Source organism: Pteropus alecto, unplaced genomic scaffold, assembly GCF_000325575.1.
Source record: "Pteropus alecto unplaced genomic scaffold, ASM32557v1 scaffold25, whole genome shotgun sequence".
NCBI lineage: Eukaryota > Metazoa > Chordata > Mammalia > Chiroptera > Pteropodidae > Pteropus > Pteropus alecto.
The window spans coordinates 6,607,395-6,628,500 of record NW_006441955.1 but is presented as its reverse complement, the minus strand read 5'-3'; the positions used below and the strand labels follow the sequence as shown (position 1 = coordinate 6,628,500).

The window sequence follows — 21,106 nt, the reverse complement described above, 5'->3', positions numbered from 1 at the left end:
TCAGTGCTCTGCTAGCCCCCTACCTCAGCTTGGCAGCAGACTCACCACCTTGTTCATTCATTCACTCACTCACTCACTCACTCACTCACTCACTCACTGTGCAGCGTTTGCTGGGTACCCAGTGGTGGGTAAAAGCCAGAACATTCTGACTCCGAAACACCCAGTGCCTGCAGAAACAAAGGATACTGATGAGGGCCTATGGTTATCTGAGGCCTCCCTTCCGCTCCCGGTTTTCTAGTCCCCAGTGAAGAGAGTTCGGTAGGGTTTTTTGGATTGCTTGCTGTTCATTAAAAATAGCTTTGGTAACAACCCAGAAAACAGTCTGCAACCCTCCTGTATTCCCGGAGAACTAAGAAAATTCAGGAGGAATTCAAGTCCAAGGTGACCTGTCACCTGGGCAACAGTCCAAAGGTAGCCATCCAGACCAGAGTGTTCTCAGCCAGCATGAGGTCGCTGGTGTCACCTTGTGGGCCCAACTTCCACACCCCACACCCACCTCCACTCCTAGACTCAGTAGGAAGTGAGGGACATCAAGAAGAAACAGAATGCTAACTGGGCTCCGAGTCAGGACGTGTGGGTCAGAATCTCTGGGCTTTCCTCAGGATGAGCCTCAGGTTCCCTGTGAGCTAAAACCCTGGAGCCAGATTGCCTGAGTTCAAATCCCAGCTCTGCCACTTCCTACTAGTGTGATCCTGGGCCAGTAACTCAACCTCTCTGAGCCCGTTTCCTCATTTGGGATATGGGGATGATAACTCTACAGAGAACTGAAGGAGTTATATGTATGGTCTGGTGCCTAGCATGTCAGCACTATGTATGGATTTGTGCTATAAAAGGGTATCGTTATCTCCTATAAAATGGCAGTCATACAGATGGGGGGAGGAGATAAATAAGAGATTTCTTTATTTGTCCCTTTTAAAAAGTCTTTCTCCAAAAATAACCTCAAAGGACACACTCTACTCCCAGCACACTTCTGCCAGTCTGTCTTGAACCTTTCTCTGTTCACCAAATCAAAAGCTGGCTGAGCTCTTGGGTCTGTCTGGTGTCTCAGTATTTAATCTCAGCTCCAAAGTCCCTGTTAACAGGTTTTGGGGAATTGTTCTCTGCAAGGTCACCTTGCAGGACCAGTTTCCAGCAACGCTCACTTGGTCCTATACTTGCTCTCCCAAAGAGGTTTTAGTCCCCAAGAACACCAGGCTTCACCCTGTCACACTCACTTGCACACACACCCCAAGCCCTGTAACGGCTATCAACTCCATAGCCTTTGAGCCCTGAATCTGAAAGTTAAACACTGCACAGCCACGGAGTTCAGACGCCCTGGCAGAAACACACACAGACCTCCCGGAATAGATTTTCAGATGAAAAGAACTTGCAGAAGATGAAGGCACTCAACATAGCCCACCCTCTGGAACCTAATGGTCCCTAGGGCTTGTTTGGGGATTGCTGCTTATAATAAACCAGCCCAGGGGTCCTGAAATTTCTCTATCCAAAAGAGAGTTAGAAAATGGCCCGTGGAATATGAGAGGAGCTGTAGAACTTGACTTAAAATGGAAACTTCAATTCTCTTTTAGGATTCCAGCCTCCAGTTCCCTTCCCTTTGCCTCCCCCTTTGCCTCCAATCCACCCCCAGCCCACCCTCCATACCCTTCGCAGGTGATTTCCGACATTCTGGATCATTGTGGCTGAAACCCTGCTAGCCGGTCGCTGGATTACAACACCCTCCGAGAAAGAGACGTGGGTCACCTGAGCAACAGCTAGGCTTCCAGCTCCATATGAAGCCTGTCCGCCTCTCCTCCTGCTCCTCCCCCCAGCTCCCGCCCCTCCTGAGCCCCAGTCACAGTCTCCACTCAGACTGCCCTCTGCCCCCCTTCTCCTAGAGCCCCACACAGCAGGTTCCTGTGCCTGACCAGTGGAGAGAAAGCAGAGAGGCTGCCAGCTGGGCCACAGCCACATCAGGGGGCACTGTGCCCACCCACTGGGTACCTAGCTAGATACTCTTTTAGCTTCCAGCCAAGGCCAAACATAGTCACCCCCACTTCCAGCCCATGACATCCTCCCCAAAGGGTCTCTTGGCTTTGGGGTCACTCCCAGGGGCCGGGAGTTTCCAGTTCCCTGGCTCCGGCCAGACAGACTGGCAAACGGGCACCCGATTTCTATTCGTCCATAAACGATCAGGCCAGAAGGTGGCAGGAGGCCAGAGATATGCCAGCAGTGTCCCAGAGAGACACCAGACCCACCTGCTAGTACTCTTCACTCCTGAGAGTGCCACCCACTCCAACCCCATGGCTCCGGGTTGCTGGCATCCGGCAGCTGCTGGCCAGGGATAGGGCACACCCTTCACTGCCTCAAAATAGGCAGCATGACTTTTCTAAAAGTGGCACCTGCCAAATCCCACCCCATTGGCTTCACAGGACTCAGCTCCTGGGCATCTACCCTACCCTCTGTGTAGCCACTACCCACTGAGAGACCACCAGGATTTTCTCTTCTCCCTCTCACTTCTGCAAGAGGCTTAATGAGGGCACCTTGACACTCATGTTGGACTGCTTATGACATAGCAATGAAATAAAGTGCTTGGTGGTTAAGCAGTGAAGGGGGGTGGCAATCTAGGCAGTCAAGCTGGATTGGACATGCGGATCGTGGATCAGGACTAATAATGATCTCCTTACAATAACCCAGCACCTAACTGTGTGTCAGGCCTCATACTGGTCCTCATTCCAAAACCACCAGGAGGTCCCTTGGGGAAGGTAGATAATGTGTCCCAGGTGGCACAGCTATTGAGTGCAGAGCCGTACTGGAACAGAGGTCAGCTCAATTCTGAGGCCTCTGACCTTTCCTCGGCCCCTTATTGCCTCTAGTTCACTCACCACACATCTAATACTGTCTCTCCCTGAGCCTAAGACACCTGGGTCTGGGCCTGGTTCTTTCTCATAATTTGCTATGTGACTTTTGGCATGCTTCCTCCCCCTTGCTTTAAGGGTCAAGGACATCCCTATGAGCATAAAGACTGCAAGATGGTCTAAGGATGAAAAAGAAGATGGTCCAAGGATGGCACTGAGGGTTAGGGCAAGCCAGGAGGCTTCCTGAAGGGGGTAGCTAGAGGTAGCCTGAGTACCGAGTGGGTTTAGGTAGACTGAGAAGAGAGGTGGAGGTAAAGGCCTAACAGGAACAGAACAGGATGCCTTCATGGGCAGTGAAGAGCCTCGTCTTGCAGGAAAAAGCTGGGAATCTCTAATGCCAGGCAACAGAGATTAGGCATCAAGAAGCCACTGGGAATGAGAACATGCCCAACATGATAAAAGCCATGTGAGGTAAACTGGACAGGAGTCATGAGACCACCCTGGACTGGTAAGGAAACCAACCCAGAAAGAGAACAGCTCATCTCACTCAATCCTCAATCTCACTGGATTCAGGCAGGAGGCCAGGACAATCTCAGGGTCCTCACTAGGCAGATGAAGTAATAGAAACTAGAGAGCTTCTGGGCCCAATCCCAGCCTCTCTCCAGAAACATAATGTTTCAGACTCACCGGACTCTGTCTGGTCCCTTCCTCTCACTGATGGATACATTAAGGCCCAGAAATGAAAAGTGAGCCCCCTAAAGTCACAGTGAGAAAGTTGTCTAGAATCATCACTCCTGACCTCAAGTCTAGAGCACTGTCCACCCCGCCCCACAACAAAACATAAAATAAGAGGGGCTCTAGTTAGACTTATGAGAGGATTTGCAGCAAGGTTCAATTAATATTATTATCAGAAACAAGCAACAGAGAGCTAGACCCTTCTGCAGAAGCCCCTCCGGCCCACAACAGTCTCTCTCTTCTCTGCTTTTTATTACAGAACTGACTCATGTCTCTTTAGGAGTCCTGTTCAGTATGTTACTCCAGTGACTATTTCCACACTCTTTGCCTCACCTTTCTCAGCCCCCTGAGGGCTGAGACCTCATCTTACTCCTCTTTGTGACCACACCCCACCAGCTCCCAGACTAAGGCCTTAAATATGGGAAACATGAAACACACCTGGATGAACCATAATCCTGGAAAGGCAGACTGAGAAGAGGTCATAAATGGTAGCTAGGTCAGCAGTTCTCAAACTTCAGCCTGCATCAGAATCACCCAGAGGGCTTGTTAAAATACAGATTGCTGGGCCCTACCTCCAGTGAAGGTTCAGTCAAGCCCAAGAATTTATACTGCTTACGTGCTGATGCTACTGGCCCAGGGACCATACTTTGAGAAGAGCCAGGTCAGCCCTTCAGTTTTACAGCTGGAGAGAATGAGGCCCAGAGATTTTAAAGGCAGCTCTTGACAGTATATTACTATCATCATCATCATCACTGTTATTGCCATTATATCCCTGTCATTAGAGCCCTTCTCACATGCCCATTACAGTACAAGCACTTCTTATTCTTACCACCTTTGGGCCTTGCCCTATGAGGAAGGTACTATGATTATGATTCTCCTACAGAGGAAAAAACAAAAGCAAGGAGTCATTTGTCCCAAGTCCGCCAATTGACAAGAGTTAACACCAGGATTTGAACCTGATCTAAGTCCACAAGTTTAATCACCATTCTATACAATCTGCTTACAGTTTATGCTGACCAGGGAATTCTCTAGAGGTTCCTGAATCCAGTAGGCTCACTTATGGTATGGGATGAGCTTGTGGTGCCCTCAGACCAAAGGCCTGGTCCTTGAGTTGGCCTCTTGGGCATCCCACATCTGCAGACGTCCTGCCTCTTAAGCTTTGTCAACCTCGAGTATTTTCTCCCACAAACATTTCTTTCCTCTCATTACATCCTTCATCTGGGCCAACCAATGGGGCCTTCCTGACTGCAGGACAAACGTCTGCGTTAATTCTTCAGGTCCATGTCCCAGCTCAGTGACAAAACACAATGAAATAACCTCCATCTATATTCCACGGTGATACTGGGTCGTCACTGTCAGTCATGGGTCTGTCTCACAGGGCCAGGGACCTCATGTGCGTCATCTGAGTCATAAGCACAGGATCTGTGCGGAGCAAGGGTTTAGTGACTAAGTGATAGGGAAGGAAGGAAGGGAGGGAGGAAATAACCAAATGAATGAGTGAATAAATAACCAAACTCCCAGGAATTCCCACTGCTAGGCCTTTTAGCCTTCCCAGACAGGACCACAGACTTTCTGGGGAGGAGGGGACTTCTGACATCATCCACTTTGCTCCCACTTTCAGCACTGTCGTAGCTGAACCAGTCCATGGGCCAGAACCTACAGCTCTCCCTTCTCCACACACACCCTTAGTATCCCAGCGTCCACTTACATACTTCAAATATTGAAGAGCTTATTCCATCTAAGGCTGCCTGTACAATTAGAGAGCTCTAATAGCCAGAGGGTCTTGCTATCACCCCATGACTGTGGCTCTGGGTCACCCAGAACAAAGATGCCAATGTCACGGGCCAGGGGAGCCCTGGCCTCCCTGTCCACACTTACTTCTTCTAATCCTCTCAAGCCATGCACAGAGCTTCCACTGCTGCCTCACACACCTGAGGTTTCCTCTGTTCCTGCTGTTCCCTCCACTCTGATGCCCTCAAATAACTCAGTATCCAAACCCTGCCTCCCATCAAAGTCCAGCTCAAATGAGACCACCTCTAGGAAGCTTCTAGGTTCCTCCTAAGTGGAAATTACATCCTCCTCCTCTGCACCCTCAGTCCTCACACACAAACACATGCACACAGTCCTTTATTGCTCTTCATAGCCCTTTATTTCTCTCTTAGGCTGCTTTTTCTCTTAAATTGGGTTGGTTTGTGCTAATTTCTCTTTGACCTTGAGCAAGATGGTGATGATTCATCAGAGTATCCTGACCCCCTCCCACCAAACACTCGGAACCTTGATCATAGTAGATGCTCAGTCAGTGTCCAGAGAATAAAAGAGTGAGTAATTGGATGGGAAAGAATAAAGGAACGTATGAGTGAACAGAAGTAAATAATGTATAAATGAATGATCTGAATGAATGAATGAATGAATGCAAGAATCCTCTCCTGTTCTCCGAGCTAAAGACTCACAGTTCCTTCTGGGGGCCCCTTGGGCATGGCATGACAGAATAAAGGAAGTTATGGGAAAGATGGGGTTGGAGACAGGAGGGAGGAATAAATAAAGGGAGTAGTGATGCCAGTAAGACAAGAAGTAGAGGCAACCTAAACATGACTTCCAGGCCAGGCACCTTCAGAATCGCAGCCCTTTAAGGAGAAGCTGAGCTAGGAGAGCAGTGAGAAACCAGTTCAATGGTCCATGGGAAAGAAGACCGCCTGGTGGGGATGGAGAGGAGGGAATGCCAACAAGTCATGGAGGCCAAATTCAAGACACTGTCCAGCCAACTCTGAACTCCATCCTACCCAGAGGGCTCCACATGCCCCACCTCCCCCTCTCTCACCACCTTCTCCCGTGGGGGAGAACTCCTCCTTGGCCCAGCTGCTGAGGTCTGGATCCAGTCTGACTGCCTGGATTAAGCTCTTTTAGGAAAGCTGCTCGCAACATGGGCTAGTGCTCCCCACTCCACCCCAATGTGTGCCCAAGCGAGTTGACAGTGGCTGTACCCTCTGGACTCTCTGGGTCTTATGCCCGGAGGCCCATCCCAGCCCAAATCCCAGATGCTTTCTGGCCCACTGTGGGGTTGAGGCAGATCTGCTAGAGTGAGGACTGGGACTGCGAAGGAGGCCGCAGCAGGAGGCTCTCAGGGAAAGGGGCCCTGCTGAGGCCGGGAGGTGGGGGAGGGAGCGGGCGGCCGGGCCCTTACCCAAGTGGCGGGACACTCTAGACCCAACAGCTGCAGAGCCGAAGCCAGGGGAGTCTGCTGGGAACGGCGGAGACGGGTGAGCGGAGTATGGCTCTGAAACAGGCATCCGAGGCTGCAGGAGGCTGGAGGAAGGCGAGGTGCAAGAAGCCGCCCAAGCAGAGGCACAGGAGAGAGAGGCCCGACGAGTTCCTGGACTAGCCTGGTCCCGTCCCCTCCCCTCGCCACGGTGGGACGGCCCCGCTGCTGCCGATCCTGCGGATCGCAAAGGGCCAGGGCACCCGGACTGGCGCCAGACACTCCGCCCCCCTAGGCAGGCGTCAGTCGTGGGCGCCCGACAAAGGCGGAAACGCAGGCGCTGAACCTGGCGTGTCCACGTGGAGCCGGGCAGGCTCCAGGGTGCAAAAGCCACTCCTTGTTACTGCTAAACCAGCCTCTCATTGTCTTAAAAAATAATACCTGCTATTCCTTCACACTTTTATTGAGCACCTACCAAGTGCCAAACACTGCTGTTGGGTGCTGGGATGAGGTTCTGAGCAAGACACAATGTCCTTGCCTTTATGGGTATCCATAGAAAAAAATTTTAAATGACCAGTTCTGAAAAGAACAAAGAAAATGAGTATCATCCATGATCTCTTCACTCAGAGAAAATCAGTGTTGATATTTTGGGGTCTGTGCTTCCAGCTAGACTAGAACTGAAAGATGTAGATATGTTCAAGGTGGGGTGACACCCCTCCTCCCCCTCCAACGTGTGTATGTATATGTGTTATGATACATAATATGATATGATGTGAAATATATGCTATCATCATAGGCATGGAAGAGCCACCTAGAAACATCTCCATCAGTGTTTGGGTTTAGGATACCGGCTTGTCTGGTAAACTTAGAAGGGACCTGACAGAGAACGAAGGTGGTCCCTGAAAAACAACCTATCTGGGGAGGAGGAATTTGTCAACAGGAGTGCATTCTACACCAAGAACAGGGAATGAAGGGATCAGTAATTCCAGACACCTCACAGAGGCTGGCACTTGAACTCATCTTGCCCCGGTCCATCTCCGGAGAAAAGGGCAGCCCGAAGGAAGAGAGTTGCCATGCTGAGCTCAGCCACACTTGGGGCCCAAGCAGCCCTTTGGTGCCGACCTCTGGCTGTGTAACTAGATGGGGCACTTCCCCTTGTCACGTTGCCTGGGCCATGCTCTCGGAGCACCCTAAGGATGAGCTCTCAGGGCTGGAATGATGGGCACCCCAAGCATAGGGCCTTTTGGCCACAGCCTTGGCAGTAACACGGGCCTCTCTTTGGTTCTGCTAGCAGCATTAATGCAGGTGCTTCAGCTCAACAGAGGCCCCAGGTGTCAGCAACAGCAAATGACATCTGAGATTGCTTTCTAAGTGCAGTGAGTCACATTTGGGGACTCCCAGAAACATATGGGCAGGTGGACTTTTCAGGGCAGGGGAATCCCCACACTGGCAGGATGACTCTGGGCTGTCGTAAACCATGGTTTAATTTTAATGTGACACTATTTGTAATCAAACAGTGAATCCTAGAGATATTCAGGTTATTTTTAAAAAAGGTGACCATACTAATACACTATTTCTCAATCTAATTTTTTCCTCTCAACAATTATAAATATCTTTTCATAATTTTCATTGCTACATAGTATCACTTCTTATGAATCTATTGGAATTTATTTAATCAATCTTTCATTTTGCTTTTATAGCTTTATTGAGCTATCATTACATACAATAAACTGCACATATTTAAAGACTACAATTTGATGAGTTTTTACATATATTTTAGATATAGTATAGACATATAGACATATCCATGAAAACATCACCACAATCAAGGTAATGAACATATTCACCACCCCTGAAGTCTCTTTATGGCCCTTTGTAATCTCTCCCTTCTGCTCCACACTGTCCCCTCCCCTACATCCCCAGGCAAACAATAATCTGCCTCTGTCACTCTAGATTAGTTTGTATTTTCTAGAATTCTATATAACTGAAATCATACAGTACGTGTTGCTTTCGGTCTGGCTTCATTCACTCAGCATAATTATTTTGCAATTCATATATATTATTGCACAAATAGATAATGTGCTTCTTTTTATTGCTAAGTAGAATGCCATCTTATGGACATATCACAATGCACTTATTCATTCACTTATTGACAAACTTTGGGTTGTTTCTAGTTACTGGCTATTATACAAATAAAGCTGGTATGAATATTCATATTCAAATCTATGCGTGGACATAAATTTTCATTTCTCTTAGATAAATTCCTAAGAGTGGAATGGCCCTGTCATATGATGGATGTATGTTTAACATTTTTTAAGCTGCCAAAACTTTTCCAAAATGTTATCATTTCACATTCCCACCAGTAGTATATGAGAATTCCAGTTGCTCCACATCCTCACCAGCACTTGGTATGGCTAGTCAGTTTAATCTTAGCATTTCAGTAAATTCATAATGGTATATCATTATGGGTTTGATTTCTATTTTCCGGTTCATTAATATTGTTAAGCACCCTTTTATATACTTATTTGCCATGATCTGTGTATCTTCTTCGGTAAAATGTCTATTCAAATCTTTCTCCATTTTTTAGAAATTGGATTGTTTGTCTTATTACTGAGTTATAATTGTTGTTTGTATACCCAAAATAACTGAAAGCAGACTCTTCAAGAGATATTTGTACACCCATGTTCATGACAGCATTATTCATGATAAGCAAAAGGTGAAAGCAACCCAAATGTCTGATGACTGACAAATAGATAAATTGTGCTATATACATACAATGAAATATTATCCTTAAAAAGGAAGAAAATTCTGACACACGCTACAGCATGGTTGAACCTTAAGGACATTATGCTAAGTGAAATAAACCAGTCCTAAAAAGACAAATACTGCACAATTCCACTATACGAGGTTTCTAGTCAAAACCTTCCTATAGAAGGTTTATAATTTTGGCTTTTACATTTAGACTGTAATCTATTTCAAATTAATTTTTATATCTGGTGCAAGGTACAGATAGAAGTCTAAATTCTTACATATGGCTATCTAGTTGTTCCAGCAGCATTTATTGAAAAGATTTTCCTTTTCTCTACTGAACTGCCTTAGCACCTCTGTCAAAAGTCGATCAACTATATGTGTGTGGGTCTATTTTTGAACTCTCTGGCTTATTGATCTGTATATCTTTAAGCCAATATTACATTTTCCTGACTACTGTAACATATAATAAGTTTTGAAATGAGTAGCGTGAGTCCTACTTTGTTCTTTTTCAAAATTGTTTTGGCTATTCTGAGTCCTTTGCATTTCCATTTAAATTTTAGAAGCAGCTTGTCAATTTCTTTTAAAAAATAAAGCTCACTTGGATTTTGATTGGGATTGTGTCGAATCTATCAATTTGGAAAGAACTGACATTAATACTGAGTTTTTCAACCCGTGAACATGATATCTCTCACCATCTGTATAGGTTTTCTTTAACTTCTCTCTGCAATGTTTCGTAGTTTTCAGCTACAAGTCTTGTGCATCTTCTGTCAAATTTATTACTAAGTATTAATATATTTATACTATTATAAATATACTTTAAATTTTTCCATTTCAATCAGAATATTGCTAGTATGCAGAAATAAAATTGCTGTTTTGTGCATTAAACATATATCTTGAAACTTACTAAACTCACATAGTTTTAGTAGTGTTTTATAGATTCCTTAGAATTTTCTACATAGATGAGCATGTCGTCTGCAAATTAAGACAGTTTTACCTTTTCATTTCCAAACTGTATGCCTTTTATTTTTTTGTCTTGCCTTACTGTCATGACTAGAAACTCCAGCACAATGTTAGTAAGATCCTGACATTTTCTCTTTGCTCTTGATCTTAGGGAGAGGGCATTTATTATTACTTAAGCATTTATTAATATTTAATTCCTTTGCTAGCATAGCTAGCAATAATCTAACTATACGCAGAAATAATTAAGAAACATAAATATATCCCACTAAACCCAGACTAAATGCATTTCCAACAACTTTCCTTTAGTCACATCACAAAAGCACAACACCACCCAATACAAGTAGAAGTATTATTATGAAGGAGAAATCAGAGTAGAAAGAGATGGCAGTCTCAACTGATTGGGTTTAAAATACCTTACTCTTTCAAATTTTACATAATCACATGATCATGTAACTACGTTGCATTATAAGGATTGGCTGAACTGTCTGCCCTTCTGTATTGGACTATGTTCAGCCTATGGACAGTGTGAGGACTTATTCTTCTAGGCCCTAGCACCTGGCATCATGTCCCAAAGTAGGTGCTCAAAAAATGTCTGTCAAATGGCTTGTGTGAGCATGTGAAATAAACCTTGGACTGAAAGTTAAAGAATCTATGTTTGAATCCAGCTTTGCCACTAATGAGCTCTATGACCTTGAATTGATCATGTCACCTAATTTCCTTGATCTTCAATTTCTTCTTTTTTTTGTAAAAGCCTTTTCTAAAATATAGTTGTATTTTAATGATTCTATTTACCTAAGAAATGTACATAGATGGTTTGAACATTAAATAGTACTATCTAGTCACTGTCTGAATTTTTAAATTGTAAAGGTTGTTGACACTAAATTCTGTTCTATAACTATAATTACATCTTCAAAGCTTTGACTATAGATCGATATATATTAATTCAGTCTTTACTTATTATCAGCTAGGGGAATATTAGTTATATCAGAGCCAGTTGGATATTGTTACATTTCCTTTATTATTATTTATTATTGCTTTTCCTGGAGTTAAAATTACTTTTGTTTTTTCTTGTACTGTTTTCCTTATTTTATCCTTACCCGTTATATCTGGACAGGTACACCTCTCTGGGTATCTCTATCACTGCTCTATCAGATCCACTTTTTTTTCCCTCAGAGCCTTCCATCCTCCTATTCCAATTTGATCTGGTCACTCTTTAGATTTATGGACAGATTTATGGTCCTTATCGCTGTTTGCAAATATTCTGGTTCTCCACCTAGAAGTATGGTAGAATTGCATGTTCCTGACTACTGCATAGTTAGGTTGGGCCATGGGACTTGCTTCAGCTAAGTTGTATGTTTTCTTTTAATTGGAGGCTTTAAGAGTCAGTGCATGATTTATCTCTTCTCTTTATGGATGATGGGGAACATTCAATATGGTGGCTGTGCTAACAGCCTCAATCCTGGAATGAGAACATGGAGCAGAGTCCCTGGCTGGCCCATGACAGACACATTAGCATGAATGAGAAATAAACCTTTGTCGTGTTAAACCTCTGAGACTGTGGAGGTGTTTGCTTCCTCTTCATAACCTAACCTCTCTCAATCGACATGGAAATTGGTACCAGAAGTACACTGCGGCTGTGACAAAACTTAAAATATGTGGTATTGAGTCATGTTCATGCAGGGAGGAGCAAATAAAATGTTAATGGAGGCAGGGGTGAGACATTTGGTAAAACTATGTCCTGCAGTAGGTGGGAGGGCAGATCATGGACCTAATAAACTTTTAGCTCGATGAAAGAGGTTGGAAATAGAATATTAGTAGTGTGTACTGGATGCTGTTGGCTGTATTTAGCAAAGTGCTCCAAGAAAGATAATGACTTAAGAAAAGAATTGGCTAGTTTGCAAGTAAGAATAAAATGAAATAGGAAGAGTCAAGACATTCAGAGACTTGCAGGATTGCTTCTCAATCCCAGTGTATAACATATGAAACCTAGAAGAATTTTGAGTGAAAAAGGCTAAGTGAAAACAAAAGTATTGTCATCACCCCCTTGTTAAAACCTCTAAACGCATTATGCTGTCTCACAGTAAAGGTCTAGTTAAGGGCATGGCATGAGTAAATCTTTCAATTGGACAAAACAACTGAGGAAAAGGGAACTAAAGATGTGGCTCTCCCACTGTATCAGGTCCCGTTAGAAAGACAGAGCCCCTACTAGGAGTCTCAGACAGAGGGGATTTGATTTAGGGAATTGTTACATGGCATTGGAAGTCTGAAAGAACAAAAAGAGGATGCCAATATAACCCAGATGTTAATGACCATAGGAAGCACCTACTGCTCCTAGGGCTGAGGTAATCAGCTACTAGTAATTGCCAAAAGCTGCTACTCTCTTTATGACTGGGGAATAAAAAAGAAGAGGTGTGGTTACCAGACCTAAGTTTACGTGGAGCCCTCTTGGCTACTACTCAGACTTCTGAGGGGGTACCACATGGCTGCTGTGTGGACATCTGAGGCGGACACCAAGTAGCTGGTGATGGGACCTCTGGGGAACTGGTCCTCACACCACTAAGAGGAGTGGTAGACTGATACTGAAACTTCTGAGAAGACATGATGTGGCCGGTGCTGCGAATGCCCAAAGAAGCTGGAGGTTGAAGCCATAGCTGTTCTTTGCTACTGGAGGGATGCTAGTAGGTGCTGAAATCAGGAAGGAAATCCTGCTTCTCCTTCTGCCACCTTTCGATCTCCTGCCAGCCCCTCCCATTGGAAGAACCTAATAGGCAAGGACACCTGGGAAACGATGGTTTACTGAGTTCCAGTCAACACAGGCAAAAATATATAAGGGTGAGCTTGGAGCTCAGAGAGAATAAGAAAACAACGTCACACCCAGCAAAGCAGGCTGGTCCAAGCTACCCACATTTAAGTCAAGGAGATATGTAAGGTATATAAATGTCGAATCACTCTGTTGTGCACCTGACACTAAAATAATATTGTATGTCAAATATAACTAAAACAGATTTTAAAAAACAGTTTTATTAAATAAAGATAACATGTAACTGTAATCAATCAATCAATCAAGGAAGTATGGGAGTAATAAAACAAGGAAATAGAGCAAATCTATTATATATCTAGAAAAGAACTTTGGTTGTGGCTCGCTGGCATATGGAATTGCCTAGAAACAAACCAATAAGGAGTCAACTAAGTTTTCGAGAAAGTTCCAGTCTCTAAAGAACTACCAGCTTGAGCTAAGAAACTAACTGTTCAATAAAATGGCCCTGGAGTCCCTAGCCATCAATGGGCAGAAACTTGGCTGAGAAAATGACTCAATGTCCAATTCCCCAACATTCCTTTGAGATGTGGCCAAGGAGGAGGATGGAAGAGGGAAGGACCTCCTACAGAGCCCTGTTGAAGCCACAGAGAACGATGCATAAAGGAGCTATTTCCAGGGAGTAGAATCTGGGCCTACCCAAAGAATATTTTCCATTGTCATGGAAGGGAGCCCTAAAAATGTCTGCCTAATGGAATTTCAGAATTGCTAGGAGCCACTGTCTGCTGCTGTGTGCCTCCCATTCTTGACCTTTCAGAATAAGAGTGTTTATTATAATCATCGTGTTCCAGTTCCACCATTTACGCTGAGGGTGAGAGAGCAGCAGCAACCATGTCTTCGTTTCTCCAGTTCACTTCTCCCGGTTAAGATGAGCCACATCTGGACCTGACTTAGAAAGCTCTGTGCATCATTCAGAAACCCTGCACCCTGGACAACCTTAAAGGCAGAAATGGTGGACAAGGGCATTTAGGGTAGAGAGGACAGCTTGTACCAAACTATACAGGTGTACGAGAACACGGTAACTCTGTGCTCTGGAACAAAGATGTGGGGCACATCACCCCATCTTTGCACAGCCCTGTTTGTTGTTAGAAAGTTTGGCTTAAGGTAAAAAAGAATGTCAGAGCTGTGAGAGTCCTGAGAGACCAACTGGTCCCCACTTAGAAACAGAGACCATGTCCTGGAGAGGGGAGGGGACTTACCCAAGGTCACAAAAACCTGCATGAATGCAGCCAGAACCCAGGCCTCCTGACTCATTATGTTAGGAGTGGGTTTCCCCCTACCAGGCTCTTGAGCACCTCTCCTCTTCTTCCTGCTCCCCCAGCCAACCTGCAGCCAGGCCATTGAGCTCTCAGAGCCCCCCAGGCACTTCCTGGACTCTCGCACAGTTCATTTTTATTTACTCCCTAAAGCACCCCCACAGCATCTGACCCCTAGAAATTTTAGACATCCCAAGGAGAATAGCAGCTTATAACCATTTGCTAATTACACGTATGGATGTCACTTAATTCATTTAGCTAATTAGCCACTCAATGAGCACCACGCACCAAAGAACTGTAAAAGACAGGCATATGGTGAGAGAGGGCGGGGGCCGGGTGCTCATGCAGCACGCAGGGATAGGGGAGGCATGGTGGCTGCAGCTCCTCCCCACCCCTAGATGAGTGGAGGGAGGCAGCTTAATGGCAGGGGGAACGAGCTGCTGTTGCCGCTGCCATAGAGCGGAATCACGGCTTTCCACTAACAGCTCTGGGAAAACACACGCACGCAGGCGCACAGACGAGCACACGTACACAAACACACACTTCTGTGTACAGACACCCACACTGAGGGGCTAGCAAACATAGCATGCACATCCTCATAAACACAGTACACGTGCACATGCATACGCACGGACATACACACATATGTGGATGCTTGGCGTCATGTGGAATCAATCCACAGAATTTTTTTAACCAAGTTCTCTACCATGGAGGCCAGAAGAAGGGAATTCTCTTTAACTGCACCCAACTTTGTGCCAAGCACCATGCTCGGCCCTTCCACATACATTACTTCATTTAATTGTCACATAACCCCACAAAGAATGAATTATATTCACTTTATGGATCAGGAGAGAAGCCAAGACACTTGCCCAAGGCTGCACAGCTGGTAAGTGGCAGAGATGGAACTAATCCTACACCCCCATGACCACATGCTACAGGGGGCTGGGGAAGGGCCACGGGGGTTTTCATCTGCTTGTAATTGGTGGGCTTCAGGGAAAATAACTTCTTTTGGGAGGACCAACTGCTTACAGAGTGAAAACGGGCTGCTCGCAGGCTTTGTGCCGCAGGAATGAGAAGGAAAATTGAACATTGATGAGAAAAGATTGTTGGAAGGAGCGGGAGACTCTATCACAAATGTCATTCTCACTGGGAAAGGGATCTCCCAGTCAGCCTCAGCTTCATCCCATGAGTCCACTCTGATGCCACCTCTGTGCCAGGACCAGCACTTGGACACAGGGTGAAAGGCTGACACAGAGACATGGGCTGTCATAGAAAAGCTAGCATTTGAACAGGCTGTCTGGATCAAGAGCCCAAGCATGTTCCATGCTCCTTTCTTCCTGCCCTGGAGAGGAGCTGGACTCGGAAGCCTAAGTGAACTTCTTGAACTCCCTGCAAGGGACTCTGGCTTCCTCTCTCAGGCCTTCTCTCTGGGGTTCTACCCTGGTCCTACCTCATCCCTATAATCACTGCACGGTTTGGCCTACCCCACAAAACAAGAATGAAGTTTCTTCAATTTTAGGGAAAAAAAAGAACGTTCTCCGACACCCTTCTTCCAGCCTCTCCTTTCACCTCTCCTCATGTCCATTCACTAAAGTGATAATAGGGGACCACTAGTTAGGTGATTTATTTATTCATCTGTTCAACAAGCACTCAGCCCCCAGCTCGTATCAGCATGATGTCCAGTACTTCTACCAGTTAAAAATCTTTCTGTTGCAAGGGACAGAAAATCCATCACAAACAAGTTTCAGCAGCAGGAGTGTATTGATTCATATAAGTGAGAAGTGGAGCGGAGGTAGCAGGCAGCTTCAGGCACAGCTTGATTCAGGGGCTTGAGCAAAGTCATCAAGCCCTGCCTTTCCTCTATCTCTTGTTACTCTCTCCCATGCGCTGGCTTCATTTTGAGGCTCCACCTGGTGATAAGCTTCTCTTCTTTTCAAATTCAAGGCCGCCAGGAAAGAGGGGCTTTTCCAAGAGCTCCTACAGAAGCACTGGGATTCATTCTGACTGGATGGGCTCAGGGCACATACCCACCTCTGAATCAATCACCATGGCCAGGGAAATGCCATGCTCAGATTGGCTAGGTCCAGGGGTGGAGTCCCAACAAAATCACTAGGATCTGTGGTGAGGGATGGATCCCCAAATGTTATCAGAAGAAGGAGGAATGAAAAGAAGATAGGAAGGCAAACTACCAATACTCAAACCAACGTTCTAAGCATTCAAGGCAGGCAGGGTAGGGAGCATCAGCCCCATTCTGTAGCTTAGGAAACTGAGGCTGAAAAAGGAGATAAGCAAAAATTATATAGTGAGTAAGGGATTGAGTCAACATTTAAACCAATTCCTCTTAACTTCCACCTTGAGCCTTTCCTACAAAACAAGCATCCAGCAGCACACTGTAAGCATCCAATCTAGAACTGACCACCTTCCTCAGGTTCTGCTGTTCACCAACCAGGAGTCCGGGCTACTAGGCCTTCTGACTGCCTGGGAAAGGCCTTCAGGCCTGGGGACTGTGTGAGAGCCAGCCTGCTCTATCTACCTTGGCACAGGGCACCACCCGTATCCCTTTGCTCTCACTCTAGGACAAGCTGAAGCTACAACTCCACTCTCCCCAGGCTTCTCTCTGTCCAGGTACAGTGAGGGGCAGGCCAGGAGGGCCCAGGAGGACCCCAGCCAACCACCAATGGAAGTTGGAAGATAAATGTCAGCTTCCTGGCCCCATGGTGGCATGACAAGGGGGAGCCTGATCTGCCCAGTTGCCCACAGGAGTAACTGGCCTTTGCGGGCTGCCTATCCTGCCCTGTGTACTCCCCACCTCCATTCACTGCTTCCTGGGATCACCTCTCAAACAGGCTTACACTCACATCCTTGTCTCAGGATCTACTTATGGGAAAACACAACTTGAAGCACTCCTCCCCATTCTTCTATAAAACGAGGGGAGGGGAAGCCTGATGGGGTCCATAGATCGATTATTTTCGAATCTTTTTCCAGTAGAATGCTTTTTTCAAAGGCTTTTCTTTTCTGGCTGGCTTCCTCCCCTCCTGAAATCCAGGCCTCTTCCCACCCTCCCTGTCACCCCATTGCGTCCCAGATGTCTCACAACCCCTTTTGAGTCTTGCAAATTCCTCAGTCTCTGGCATCCTCTAAGTCAAAGGCATTTTCTTCTCCGCCAGGTTGTGTGCTGAGGGGACGTGGAAACTTTCAGTCCCTTTGGGGGCGGGGAGGGTGTCATGAAATTGGTTCCAGTTTGCTCCCTCCCCACGCATCTAAAAAATCAGACACATTCCACACCTGGAAAACTAGTTTCCTGTCGAAAACCCTTACCATGTCTACATATTCTTTCTGATAATGTAACTTTGGCCTAATTATGCTACAAGAACTCAACCCAGTCTCACTGTGGAAAACTTTACAAAACCCTCTTACATTAACCCACCGTGGGAGCGTGCCATGCTGAAGGACCCAGACTGCTGAAGTTTTAGGTTTCTCCCCCAGCTTCATGAGGAATGTAAGAGCTCTGTCTACCTTTTTGTCTCCCTTTATCTGCTTCCTCACCCCCTCCCTCTCAAGAATCATCTTCCCATCTTCCTCTGGAGTATTTGGAAAGAGGAAGTATCGGTTATTAAATGCCATGTAACAAATTAGACCAAAACTTAGTCACACAACACAATCACAAATTCTAGGTCAGGATATTGGGAAGCTGGGCAGTTCTCATTTGGGTCTCTCACCTGGTTGCGGTCAGATGCTGGCCAGGGCTGCAGTCATCTGAAGACTTGATCAGCCTGAGGATCCATTTCTAAGGTGACCCATTCACATGAGTGGCAGGTGGGTGTTAGCTGTTGGCCAAGGGCCTCAGCTCCTCTCCATGCAGGCTTCTCCATGGGGCTGCTAAGTGTTCGCACAGCCTGGCAGCTTGTTTCCCCCAGAATCCAAAGCAGAAGCTGCAAGGCCTTTATGATCCAGTCTTGGGAGCCACATCGTCACTTTCATCTTATTCTATTGGCCACACGGGGCCAGCCTTGATTCAGTGCTGGAGTGCACTACACAAGCAGGTATGGCTCATCAGGACCATCTTGTAGGCTGGCTACACAGGAAGCTTCACTGGAGTCCTCTCCATCCCCAGGCAGTCTAAACTGCCTGTTTCTTCAGTCATGGTCCCATCCCAACACATCTTTCTTTCTTCACCTCCCACAAATCTCCCCTAACACAAGATCGTGGGTGTGGTAGAGTGTACCAGGGCAGCAGAGGCACGAGGCCCAAAGCAGGAAATATCTCCAAAGCCCTTTTCAGATGTCCTCGTCCTGAAGCTCATCAGCCACTCCCCTTAGTGTCTCTCTCACAAGCTCATAGGACTCCTGGCAGTAGGGAAGGGACCCTCGCCATCATCTGCTGCCCTTTGGGAACCAGAAGCCCCAGGATGGGCAGAGGGAAGAATCAATTTTATTGCTGGCGAGGTGAGATTTGGGAACAGGGTGTGGGGCCTTCTACCTATCCTAGTTGTCAGCAGGCACGAGTGACAATCCCCCCATCCCAACAACACTAAAAAAAGAGACTCAGTCCCAGAGGCCACTTGTACTCCACCTAAGAAGACCCTAAACAAGAACAAACAGCCCAGCCAGAAGTTCCTGGAATCTGAGATCCCCAGAATCTGTGAGCAGAACATGGGATTATTTTACTCCGCTTGGTTTTGGGATGATTTGGTATGCATTATTAAATAACCAGATATCCCCTATCTCCAAATACACCGCATTTTAAAGCGGTGATTCTGCCCCCAGACTAACCTGGCCCAAGAATGTCAAGTTCTCTGAGATTTTATCGTCAAATTTGTCACTCCTCTCCTCCCATAGGGAACAAGCAGGAGGAGTGAAGAGAGGGGCCAAGGGTGTTCATTCCGACACATGTCAACTCCAGCTGGCTAGGGGAACTGTAGAGAGGAGACACTTCTACAGCTCACACCCACCCACCTGTACCTTGTTCTTCTCCACCCCTCCACCCAGCTGCTTGGGCACCAACCCCCATTCCTATTGCTTTTTCAGGCAATTAGCTCTTCCTCCTCTCCCCTTGCTGCTCCACCCCCAGGTCTCCAGCCAGCATCTGTAAGTACATGGGGAGGGGGAGGGGCCTGGCTAAACACAGAGCCTTCCAGGACAGCCTCTGCTTTTGGCAATGCAAAGAAACAGCTTGTTCCTGAGCTTATTGAAAGTAGTGAGCTACCTGGAACCAGTCCCCGGGAACAGATTAGGATAGGTGGGGGTGGGATAGAAATTTCCTATTCCTTGAGTTTGCCCACACCTGAAGGGAAAAGCATCAAACTAGTTTTAAGTCAAAAAGGGAATTTCTTGGGCGGTCACCAGAATAGCCCAAGAACAAGAGGAATCTTGCCAAGAACCTAGGTGGTAGCGCCAGGGGCCTTGGAAACTAGAACATAAGCCAAACTTTTAACGATGATTACATCTAGGGAATGGGATTATGCAGGACTTATACTTCCTCCATATTGTTTGGATTTCTTTCTCAATAATTGTGTATAATAAACAATGAGAAAATTTCCACTTAGAGAGAGAAAGGGGGTTTGAAGCAAGGAGAGGGATGCCTGGAGCCCCACGAGCTCTGCTTCCACCCCCAGTATCCCCTACACACACACACAAGGCTCTGGGGCACCTCCGCTGGATGATTTCTCAGGATCTTCTAGCTAGACTTCTCATGAATTGCTACAGAGTCTGAACCTGTTCAGGGTCCGGTCTCAGCTTCCCTTGTCCTGAGATGGCAGCCAGCACCTTAAGGCCCACCAGCACCCCACATGTAGAGACCTGGGTCCCCACTACTGATCTTCTGCTGATAAATGATCTTGCCTTCCTCACAAGCTGTGACTCCCAGGCCCATCCATCAGCCACCCAGCCAGTGTAATCGGAGTTTAATGATGTCATGACAGGAATGATTACAATTGTTAATTACCTTCCAGCCATCACCAGCTTCTGCAGGCCCTCAGCCATGTGGCAGCTGCCACAGCCACCCCATGCCTGCACATACCTTTCCTGGCCTCATAGACCACCCTGTTGTACTCCCAAAGGCCCTGGGATATGGGGATAGACATTGCAGTGGGGGGGTTTTCAAGGCACCAGTGTATTCCCCAGGCCCTGGCGCTCTAAAGACCCGAGTACTTTCTCCCTGGTTTAATGGATAGAACTCACGCTGAGTCCTAAAAAAAAAACAAACCACCGATCACATCACTATCTGCACACAGTCAATGGCTCCCCACTGCCACAGCGTGAAGTCTAAACACCTTAGCTCGGCATTTAAAATGTTCCACAAGGGAATGCCCATGGAGGAAAGTTCTTGCCTTCCTCTAGTTTCATCTCCCCTTATTCAACTCTACCCACCTCACTACTAATAGAATGGCCTGCTGTCCCCAGCCATGCTTCACACTTTCCCAACTCCATGCCCTTGCCCACACTGTCCCCTCCACCCAGAAAGCCTTCTACCCATAGCTCCATGCATTCAACTCCTAGCTGTTCTTCTAGGCCTGCATCAAGTGCTAATTTTACAGAAAAAGTGTGGGGGGGAATGACCC

At 46.4% G+C, this 21,106-nt stretch overlaps 1 protein-coding gene and 1 pseudogene across 2 annotated transcripts in view; one reads left to right on the top strand and one right to left on the bottom strand.

Moving 5' to 3' along the window:
• The window catches only part of ACOT11 (acyl-CoA thioesterase 11), a 45,012-nt gene extending 37,987 nt beyond the window's left edge, over positions 1–7,025 (bottom strand). For both annotated transcript variants that reach the window (XM_025052073.1, XM_025052072.1), the window contains exon 1: positions 6,751–7,025. The gene's annotated coding sequence lies outside the window, so the exon portion shown is untranslated. The remainder of the gene's footprint in view (positions 1–6,750) is intronic.
• The window catches only part of LOC102882998, a 57,240-nt pseudogene that overhangs the window by 10,483 nt on the left and 25,651 nt on the right, over positions 1–21,106 (top strand).